At 43.2% G+C, this 11,265-nt stretch overlaps 1 pseudogene; it reads left to right on the plus strand.

The window, feature by feature from the left end:
- Positions 1-3,181: 3,181 nt before the first annotated feature.
- Positions 3,182-6,642, plus strand: LOC139181013 (germ cell-less protein-like 1 pseudogene; annotated as a pseudogene).
- The last annotated feature ends 4,623 nt before the right edge of the window (positions 6,643-11,265 follow it).

An 11,265-nucleotide genomic window follows, 5' to 3' on the forward strand; every position in this document is an offset into this window, starting at 1 on the left:
GGATGAGATGGCTGGATGGCGTCACTGACTCGATGGACGTGAGTCTGGGTGAACTCCGGGAGTTGGTGATGGACAGGGAGGCCTGGCGTGCTGCGATTCATGGGGTTGCAAAGAGCTGGACACGACTGAGCGATGGATCTGATCTGATCTGATCTGAAAGTCATTTAGCAAACGAAATCAGATGACATGGATATGTCACTGGGCTATACTTAATAGAAGTTCTTGATTGAAGTTCTTACTGATGATTCTACTATTACTTCTAACGATATTGTTTTCTATACTGCCTGCTTCAAGAAGTGTTGTTCCTTACATTATCAAGTGTGTGACTGAGCCACTGATATAATGATGGTGTGCAGCTCCATATGAAATCCATAAGTATAATGGTGTGACTCTGTATATAAGAAGCAACAAGACAGAATATTTTCCTGGACCAAGAGACTAGTAAGACAGGTGTGGTCCAGAGACTTTTGTTACTCACAGGGCCTAGTCCAGTAATAACACACTGAGTGGCCTATCAGTGAGATCTTTGACAGACCTGCGAATGAACCCTCCCAGCACCATGGAACAAGATGGTAATGAAATGCTCTGCGAACCATGGTCAAACTCATGGCCATAAAAGGGCCCTGCTCTGGCAACTGGCACTTGCTATCTGCCTCTACAAAGATTAACTCATGGACACTACAGCTGCTGACCTTCAACGTCCCCTGAAAGGAGTTCAGGGTGAAAATCAGAAATTAGGCACTCGCTCTGTGTTCTGGAAAAATGGACAAAACAGGCCTTTGGAGAGTTAGAGATTTTCAGGTAAAGATTTTCTTGAGCCCAAATTCTTGCATCTTCTCATACCTAGAAAAGCACCTAAGTTGTTAATGGGGACAACTATTTTGGCTTTTACAGTAATACCACAGTAAGAAGCCAAGGCCTACCTGGACAAACTTTGACAACTGGCTACCTCAAGCACCTGTCTACGCTGGGTTATAGACTCATTCACCTGAAAAGAAATTATAAGATTTATTTTGTCTGTTAAATTTCAGGTTTTCATTCTTTCAGCTACTTCTAACTGGGTTTTTTATACCTACATTCAAAATGTATATGAATATGCCAGATGGCTCCATTCTTATAAATAGGGCAGCCCAAGTGTTGACTCTACCCAGACCAGGATCAAAGTTACTATCAAATGTAAGCTGATTCTTGCAGGTTATTCTTGGACTGCTGATTACAGTAATTCATCTACTGATATTTGGTCTCTGCCTTTTAATCTACTTATCTAGTTTGTGCTTTCTAAAGGATACAGTGGCTTCCCAGACAAAGTAACAGTGATGCAGAGATTCTGGCCACTCTTCAAAATGGACTCCCCTGATGTTCCACCGTGGTTACAGATACAATCTTGGTTTACAAGCTCTCCTTTGTGAAAAACTATCTTGACTACAATCATTGTAATCATTCTGTTTTTTGCTGTTTGCTCCTTACATATATAACTGTGTATTTACTACTTGGGGCCCTTGGATCAGAAACCCTAAGTAAAAGGGTAAGGAGAATATGTTGCTTCAACCGCTTAGGGTCAGTGCCCCTCACCTGCAGGAAGCAGTTACTGACAGATTTCTCTGCCCCTTTCCCCTCAGCAACAATATTCTCCTAAAATAAAAAGGGGGAACTGAGAGAGTTAACTTAGGCAGGTTGATAAGGAGTCAAAGCCTAAGGCCCCTTTAAGGAGGAGATAAACATTCTTTCTTTTTCACATTCTTTGCTATAGATATGTAGGCCTCGTAGGCAGCAGTATCTCTTATTCAAGGACATGTCTTTTTTTTTTTTTTTTAAGCTTTGGATATATGTTATGGGAGAAGGTCTGGGTAAAAACTTCCACAGCTGTAGCTCTGGGTTAACCTGTTCCTTCTGGCTAATCTCGTGCTGATGTCATCCCAGGAGGTATGTTACAGGAAAGGGTCTGGAAAAATTCTCGAAGTCTTGAGGTATCTTTTATCTAGTCTCAGCAGCTAGTTGAGAAGTGTATAACGCCTTGCTTAAAGTAGTGAGGTGGGTTCTCTCCTGCTCCCTTCTGACGTCTATGTCTGAAGCTTTTTCTGTCACTTTCACTTTAGATAAAATCTACACAATGCTCCAAGTGACTGAGACTGTCTTTGGTCCCGAGTTAAATCTTCTCCTTCGGAGACCATGAATCTGGCGGCACTGTTCACCATTCACCATTAGCTGTCACAACTCTAGAGTCAGTATTCATGTTTCTCTCGTGCCAAGCACCACTCAACCTGAAGCATTATATAGACCTTCTTATCAACTTTCTATAGCCATCTAACAGAGAATATTTAAAATGTGATTTAAGGTTATCCTGTCCTATTCAAAGTGTGTAAACATTCTACTCACATGATTTGAATAGGGCAGAATCTTTGCGACCCCATGGACACGAGTTTGCAAGTCTCTGCTATTCATGGAATTTTTCAGGCATGAATACTGGAGTGGGTTGTCGTTTCCTCCTCGAGGAAGTCTTCCCAACCCATGCCTCATGCGTCTCCTGCATTGGCAGGTGGATTGTTTACCACTGGGAATGTTTGGGAAGCCCCAAACATTCTACTTAGGCAAGGTCAAATGACCTGAGAGACTTACCGTTTTCAAAGTTTTTTCCCTTGCATTGTACTTTCCTTGTCATTGAAAGGTCCACACTCTCTCTACACCGTATACTTTGTTTAGCATATAACACTTGTCGGTATTTAATATTATTAATTTCCTCAAAAATCAAAATCCATCTCATTCATTCCTCATTTCTTTCAGTGTTTAAGTTTGTTACATGCTTAGCTGGTGTCTAAAATAGAGACAAAAGCAAAGACTGGGCAAACATTGCCACTTTTATCACAGAAAATGTTTTGACAGCCGCAAATGATGGGATAACCTAAGAAAATAATTACAGAAATTAAGGTGCATAGAGCACAGAGCTGGAACCAAGACGTAATTATCCAAAAAAAGGAGTGATCAGTAATTATGTCAAATGGGGAAGAGGAAATGATGTTCTTAAGATTCATGGGGAAAATTCATACACAAAGTCCTCTGTTCCACCAGTATCCTACGAAGGGAGCCCCAGAGAAATCATCCCTGGAGGGAAAGATACACAGAGTGGAATTCCTGGTACAGAGTGCACTTATCCTGTGATGGGGAGTGGGAGGGGTAGGGGAAAGCCTCGTGGGTGTGGCTTTGCGTGGCGTCCAAGATGACGTCACAAACATCAGCCGTATCCAACGACACCGTGGGCTGAGCTAGTGCCAGTGGCGGCTGCGTCTGGTGAGGAAGCTTGCCCTCTGCACCCCTGAGGTAAAAGCCATGGGAGCAGTCAACAGTCAGATGCCCTCGAACAGAGTGGGGCATGCCCCAGAGGAGCCAGGTGCCCCTGAGGGGGAGGAGGAGGCCGAGGAGGTAGCAGTGGCAGTGATAGAGGAAGGGGAGGAGAGCGAAGAGGCCAGACCCACCACTAGCCAAGGGCGCCACAAGCGGAAGACAGGCCCAGAAGGGCAGCTCACAAAAGCGCCTCACAGGAAGCGAGCAAAAGACCGTTTAGAGTCCGTTTATAAGACACTTTTTCTGAGAGGAGAAGGGAGTGACGTGCAGATCCGTGCCTTGGGGAAGGAGTGGAACTTGCACAAGGTCTACTTGTGCCGGTCAGGATACTTTGCTAGCATGTTCAGTGGTGCGTGGCGTGAGACAACCATGGATACTGTAGAGTTGCAGATGCCTGACGAGAACATTGATCGTGAGGCACTGCACGAGGCTTTAGGTTCCCTGTACCGAAACTCTGTGCTCATCCCACCCGGTCGAGTGGTCCCCATGCTGGCCACAGCCAGCATGCTGCAGCTGGACAAGCTGATTCAGCAGTGCGGAGAGATAATGAAGGAGACGGTCAGTGATCAGACCGTGTGCAGCTACTACTGCTCTGCTGAGAGCTACGGACTGCAGAACATCAGGGCCATGTGTCTTCAGTGGCTGCTGGACAACCTGATGACCCAGCATAGTGAGGAGTTATTGAGAGAAGTTAGCCTGGATCTCATGAAAGAGGTCATTGCCTCTTCAGAGCTCTTCGTGATGGAGGTAGAGATGGATGTGTACACGACGCTGAAAAAGTGGATGTTCCTGCAGCTGCAGCCGACATGGAGAGGCCCCCGCAGAGACCTACTGCCTGACGCCGACTCGTGGTTTGCCAGGTCCAGGCAGGAGTCAGAGGGCACCCCTTTCCTGGAGACCGAGCAGGGCAGAGCCTTCGTGCCAGCGTTCCAGCAGCTGCGGCTTGCCTACATGATCTGCGACCTGCCGTCAGCACGCATCATCGACCAGGATGCACTGATCCCTGCCACGTGGCTGACCCCAGTGTACAAAGAGCAGTGGCTTGCCCTCCTCCGGGCTGAGCAGACCAGAGACCTCGGGCCCGTGGATGTCTTCGAGTCCGACCTCCAGAGGACCAGCATGCGGTGCGGGGGCCAGCTCCTCAGGGATAAGCAGTGCACCTGGCGGTGGGCAGGCTTCAACGTCGGCTGGGACTTGGTGGTGTGCTATGCCAACCGGCGCATCATTTTCAAGCGCAGCGTGCTGAACAAGTCTTGCGGTCTCGGGGTCAGCTTACTCTGGCAGAGAAAGGTCGCGTTCCGCTTGCGCCTGGCCTCCTTGGACAGGGCTGGAAGAGCCATTTTCCGGAAGGAGACAGAACTCCAGGTGCTTTCCCTGGGAAAGGATGAAGAGCTAGAGGTGGTGAATCTGGAGAACGAAGATGTGGTTTTCCCCATATATGTGACCTGTAATTTCCTGTACCTCCCCAGAGAGGGGCGTTTCCCTGAGTGAGGACTCCTGAAAACAAAATCTCAGAGAGGTGAGCAGCTCTTTTCCTGGGGTCAGGGACGACCAGCTTTGTCCAGATGCCAGCTCCTTCTGCGGGACCAACCGGACTTGCCCACCTCTGGTGGCCCACCTCTGTCAGAGTCTTTGTTGAACTGTAGCTCATAATACTTGAGATCGTTTACCTGAGCCTATGAAGAGGAGAAATGTTAAAGCCCTGCTCCCCCAACACCTTTAGACCTCATTTGTGCTGTTAAAGTGGCAACCTGTCCTCCTGGTTCACCATCCATCAATGCCCCCTCCCATCATTTCTGCAAAGTCAAAGACCAGTTGACTTTAGAGAGAACCTGTGAACCTACCTACTCTACTACTGCTGGTGAAACTCTTTTAAAATATGCATTTCCTTTAGCTTGATTAAAGGAATGTTAAAGAAACCGTTTGGTTTCTCTTTCAGTTCGCGTGTTTAGAGCCACTCTGCCCCACTCATTACCACTACTACCGCTAGCTTCCTTTGGATTGCTTCCCTTTCCCCATTCCCTGCCACTGAGTGTGTAGTACTTGGTTCCCATGATCTCTCACTCTGTGAACGCACCCAGGCTACACTGATGATCTTCTCTTTATTGGTTGTTCCTCAACATTCTTAGGTTAGTTGACTTCATATCGTATCTTGATGTTACTTTGGCTTTATTTTGACTTTCCTAGCATTTTAACCCTAGAAAGACGCCTCCAATCTTATACAACCCTATATTGGGGGTGGAGTGGAAGGCGGCAGATTGATGCTATGAGGACATCTCGGTACTAGACAGACTTTTTCTGTGGCATACAGCCACGAATTATTTATGCACCAGAATGCACTCTCTAAGCACGCTGATGGCCTTTGCCCTTCAGAAACATTTGACGTTGGAATTGTACGTGGAAAGACTCTTTCCCGCTTAAAAACAGGTCTGGTAACCTCTGGAAAGAAACGCTTTTGAATTATAATGGGAATTATTTGGCATCTGGAAGTGGGATCACGAGAAGTCCACACTAGTAATCAAAAGGGTAAGATAAAAAGTGTTTTTGTCACAAAAGGAGAAGCACACTAGTCACGATTTGAATTTGTTAGTTTCTGATTACTGTTAACTTACAAATTGTCACCATCCCATTCCCTCCATTGAGTCATTTTGAGGTCAAAGAATGGAAAACTCTATTTAAGAATCCATATAAATAATAAATACATGCTTGGAAAGAGTGTGATAAATTAATACAAGATGAACAAATAAAAAAAAATAGTATACTCTATTGGTGTTTGGCAGATTCATGTTGATGTATGGCAAAACCAATACAATATTGTAAAGTAATTAGCCTCCAATTAAAATAAATAAATGTACATTTAAATTAAAAAAAAAAAAAAAAAACAGTCACCAGATTTAAGGCTTTACTTAGTTGAAATCAGAATTTTCCTTACTGGTGGTTTATGTTTCTCTTCCCAATTAGATTTTATCCATTGTCCATCAGTGAACAAATTACTTTTGACTTTATCCATTCATTCATTCCTTTTCCTCTTTAAGGAGATTTGAAAGGCTTCCTTATCCCAAACCCACATACTAGGATTAGAGTAATATTTACGTGACAGTTACTTATATGAAATGGTTCAACCAGGAAGCTGCTGTTGCATCCTTCGATGTTTGCCCTTAATTTTGCAGCCCCCTACCCTTTCTTGTGTTCCCTTATATTCCATATACCTAACCAACTACAAACAATAGACTTCATTTTATTTGTGTTTAAAAATAACTGGGGAGAAGAGTAAGTCATGATTCAGTTGAAACGTAAAAATTATTGTTATTTTTTTTTTTCGGTAAGAATTTCACTTTCTTTATGTAAACTCTCTAAGCAATTTGAAATCACTTGTTCTTGAGCTGAATGCCAAGATGCCATTTCATCTAAACAGAGGTATCCTCAGTTGGGAAATTCAGAGACTACTTAGCTACAAGTGTACCTTGACTGAAAGATCTGCTTTTGTTTTCCTACCCAACGAGCTTTAAATCCTTAAATTGCTTGTTGCCGCTTACAATAGAAAGATGTTCAATAATGTACAAACAGTGACAGCTGAAATACACTCATTTAAACATTTAAACTCTCACAAACCCTGACTGTTGCCATTTGCCAGTTTGGGCAATTTATCCAATACCTGTCTCTATTTTTTCTCTCTTTTTTTTTTTTTCTTTTCTTTTTGACTGCTCAGGATGAGGAAGAAACCTTTTCCCATGTTGATACTCATTTTGTTAGCCTCTTCGTAAAGGCAAGGGGAGATGGGGAGGCAGGGCGACGAACAGTCATGGTAATGCTACAGGAAACCATCAAGCTAAATAACAGCAAAGTAAACGCCACACTAAAGGAGATGTACCCCTATGGGATACCACGTGGTCCTTGACAATGATGAGGATTTATCCCTGTCTCTGTTTTTCCCTCTCTGTATGTCTGCCACTCTCTCTGTCATCCCCTATCTCTGTCTCCATGATGTCTGTCTGCATCCCTGTCTAATTTCTATCTACCTCTGTCTTTGTCTTCCTCAGTCTCTGTCTCAGACTGCCTATCTTCGTCACTCTCTGTCTCTGTCTTACTGTCCGTTATCTTTCTGTTTCTCTCTGTTTCTGACAATCTGTTTGTGTCTGGGTCTCTATGTTTCTGTCTCTGTCTCTGTATTTCTCCAGTGCTTCTGTATCCGTCTGTATCTGCATCTCTCTGTGTCTCTTTCTCCATCCGTCTGTCTTTGTCTTTCCCTTTCTGTCCCGATCTGTCTCTGTCTTTCTCCCCACCCCCAACCTTGTTTCTCTCTGACTCTCTCTCTCCCCATCACTATCTCTATGTCTGTTGGCTCTCTTTCAGTGTGCGTCTGTCTTTCTCTGTCTCTCAGTCTGTCTGTCTCTGTCTTTCTATCTGTGTCAATCAGCCTCTGCCTGTCTCCCTGTCTCTGTCTGCAACCATCATTCTTTGCCTTAGTTTGAATGGGTGTCTGTTTGTCCCTGTCTGTGCCTGGCTTCCTCTGCCTCCCTGTCTCTGTCTCCATCTATTTCTACCTGTCTCTGTCTGCCCCTTTCTGTGTATGCCTTTCTAGCTGTCTCTTTTGCGGGAGGAGGTACAATTTCTGAGTCTGTCCATCTGTTGGGCTTTCTCAGCCTGCCTGACCAGCTATCTCTGTTTTTCTGTCAGGCTGTCCTGTCTCTGGCTGTTTCTACATCTGGTTCTGTTGCATCTTTTGATAGTCCATCTCTGCTTCTGCCTGTCTTAAGGAGACAGGAATGAAATGTTATTACAATTCGGTAGACAAACCCTCTTCTGTCATCTTCCCTTCCAGTGGTGTCCTAGAGATAGATGCTGGAAGAAGATAAAGCTTAGCATTCGTGTGCAAAGACACAAGAGACTTAAATAAACAATGACTTATGAAGGAGAAAGCAGTGCCCCAGGGATGGAAGTGGGATGGACACAGACAGCAGACCAGTGTAAATTATGCTACTGTGGAAAGGGTCTATATATAAACAGCACAAAGATGACACTGAAATTTCGATGAAAGATAAATCATGTGCTGGAAAAAGAAAACCAACTTTTTAAGAGGAAAATAAAAAGAAGAGGGAGTGTCCAGCCACAAGGTCTACAGGAAGGTACTTGCCAAGTCTCAGCCACAGAATTTGGACATGAAACTGCCTGGTGAGAGTTAAAATAGCAAAATTCACCTATTTTATATAAGCACATCACATCAGTTTAGTCATGCGATTAAACTTAAACTTTTGAATTGGGGTCAGCAAACACACACACGCACACACACACACACACAGACACACACACACATGGAAATAAGTGGATTGAAGCAGAATCCAAGGTTTTTATGTCATCACCTGTTCAGCTAGTAACATGACTTCTAAGACATTCATACACACACACACACACATTTATATTTTATGAGCCCTCATGAGGTTCCACCCTTTCCTCGTCCACTCAGCTACCTGGGCCTTGATGCCCTTCCCTTTATTCAAGATAAATCTCTTGAAAGGGGTGTGTCATCTGCCCCCTGTTCTAAGGTTTACTTGCTTGACTCCAGGCACCATCTATATGTCATAGACTCTCAAATTCATAGCCCATGCACAGACCTCTTCTTTGAATCCAGACCTATAGCCAGCAGTCTGCCCCACCACTTGGAAATCTCAAAGGTGGTGCGATCTACAAAGGAACAAAATAGAACGTATAGTCCAGGCAACCAATTTTAATCTAAATGTAGATTCCTTCCTCATTTGAGTAAATAAATAGAAAGACACTGATGCTGGTAAGGAGAAAATAACCAGGATGTTAGCTGAAACTTATACTTCTTCAAGTGCTTGTGTTTCAGAAGTAAAATTTGTCTATTCATGACATTCTAAAGAAAGGTGGCAATTTTTTTTTCTAGTAGTAAGAGAATTGAAATTTACCTCATTTATTTAGACAATAGCCAATTGATATATGAACAGTCTTCGGGAATGATTTGTTCTAACAGTGCAGATGAAAGTTTGGTCTAGTCTGTGAACACGTTTTCCATGTCAGTTGCTATGATTAGATTCTGAGATCAGACACCAAAGGATAAATTTCACTCCACATTGTAGCAAACTTCAACTATCAAACTTGGTTTAAAGACCAGCAGGGTAATAAGATGCAGTGGAAGGAACAAAAACTATCTGGGCAGATTCAAGGTAAGATTTGAATACCCAAAAGATCCTTAATTCTCTGAGCAGTATTCATCACATAAACACACTGCATTACATTGGTGATGTCTGTCAATTATTTTAAAAAATAAAAATAAAAATAGTACATGGTGATGGCAAAAATAGGAATTTACAAGCAGCTGATGGTTTTGATTAGCGTGTTTGCTGTACATGGGATTTTATGAAGAGTGGTGACTCTAAGTGAATTAAAATCATCCAAGCGGTCACGAAGAGCATGTTTTGGGTGAAGGCAAGTGGCTGAGTATGGTCCACCACAGGTGAGGAGACTTGCTGTAGAGGTATATTCTTAAAGATGGTAGCCCCTAGTCGTATGTGATTATTTAAATGGATTAAAATTAAATAAAATGGAAAATTCAGTCTCTCAGTCTCACTCGCAGCATTTGAAGTGCTCAATGGCTACATGTAAACCCGTGGCTACTATACTGTGCGCAGCGCAGATATGGAACATCTCTATCAGCGCAGAGGATTCTGTGAGATAGTGCTGTTCTATAATCAGTCATTCCAAGTAAAATTTACATTTCTTTCTGCTTCTGAATACATAGGTCGCCTGGATAACCTATGTGGGGGTGGGTGATGTTTGTGGGGATGGGGAGGAGTTAGAAAATCGGACATACAGAATGGTCACATTTGGATTTACAGGGTCTCATCAGGGTCTTATTTGTCTCACTGTGCTTACCGAGATGTTATGGAGGCTGGGGACAGGGCTTGAGGAAGGTTGGTAGCCACCCAAAGGAACCGTTTGTTCTGGAACCCTGTGCTTTGGAATGTGAAGAATTTGGGTCTAATCTTCTGTGGCCCATACAGCATCTGACCTGGTGGTCAGGCCATCATCTCAAACTCATTGTCCAAAACTCAACCTTTGCTTTCTTTCTCCCATTCCACGATCATGAATATCTATTTTCAATGTATTTGATGGTTGGTCTTTTACTGTTCATATTGTTAGTATCTCCACCAGTATACTAGCCCTCTTCTCAGTCGCTAGGCCTTGAAATCGCTGGTTGAAAGGATACAGAATAAATGTCTTTGTAAACTGAAACTTACATTAGAAATAATAGCATGTGGGGTTATTGTAAATACATTTAGATACAAATACGTAAATACATAAATCAAATACATTTGAGTCTTCTGCTTTGCTTTGCCCTCAGGTTTAACGTGATATGATATTTCGATGCCTCCCAGCTTAAGACCAGCAGGAACACATTTGTAGTTGAACAATCTGAGTTTATTATTCTTTGCAGTGAAGGAGAACATACACAGTGAAGGAACTGTGGGCCACACAAGTACGTGGGTGATAGAAAAGGGATGTTAAGAGATTTGGGCTTGGGACTTCCCTGCTGGTCCGGTGGATGAGCCTTTGCCTTCCAAAGTAGGTGGTGTGGGTTCGCTCCCTGGTTGGGGAAACTAAGGTCCCACATGTCTTGTGGCCAAAAACCAAAACATAAAAGAAAACAAACAAACTAACAAACAAAAAAAAAAAAACAGAAGCAATATGGTAACAAATTGAATAAAGACTAAATAAAGGGACCACCTCAAAAAAAAAAAATTAAAGAAGAAAAGAGGTGGGCTTGTTTTAGGTGATTTGGGTGAATTTTTAAAGAAGCAGAGCTCTGATCTGGATTGGATACTGTCAGGAAGACAGGGAATTCCTATGACAGTATCTTAATAAACCTTTTGTATAGAGAGAATAGATTAGAGTGAGGTTAAAGCT

Source organism: Bos indicus, chromosome X (genome assembly GCF_029378745.1).
Source record: "Bos indicus isolate NIAB-ARS_2022 breed Sahiwal x Tharparkar chromosome X, NIAB-ARS_B.indTharparkar_mat_pri_1.0, whole genome shotgun sequence".
NCBI lineage: Eukaryota > Metazoa > Chordata > Mammalia > Artiodactyla > Bovidae > Bos > Bos indicus.